The sequence below is a fragment of the Octodon degus genome, unplaced genomic scaffold, assembly GCF_000260255.1.
Source record: "Octodon degus isolate 3935 unplaced genomic scaffold, OctDeg1.0 scaffold00114, whole genome shotgun sequence".
NCBI classification, from domain to species: Eukaryota; Metazoa; Chordata; class Mammalia; order Rodentia; family Octodontidae; genus Octodon; species Octodon degus.
In genome coordinates, this window is record NW_004524690.1 from 8540582 (window position 1) to 8541043 (window position 462).

Sequence of the window (462 nt, forward strand, 5' to 3'; positions counted from 1 at the left end):
GTAATTAAATTTATGGTGAAAGAAATAAATTGATCATGCATATACTGACATTTTCAATTCATTAAAGCATATATGTTAACCCAGCTTAGTCCACCATCAAAAAGAAATTATTCATATTTTTATGAATTACAAGGATTTCAAATTTACCATGCAAGTAAATCAAGCCAGCACTAAGCATATGTTTTCCTTTTAATTATCACTTACCAGTAATTCTTGGCCTTATTTTTAATGAACATTTGCAAGATAATTTGGTGCACAAATTGGCATACTTTGTTTATTGGTAAGTCTCATCCAGTTTCTTTCCTGTATTGTTGTGTTTCCTCAAACAAATCTGTCAGTTTCACAGACTTAAATAAATTAGAGCTTTAAAATCATCTTGGATATTTGAGACTTTTCTCTGAATCATGCTTAATTACTGTTTACAGCTTTTTTTCTTATGGTTTGGCTTTTTTCTTACCCCAA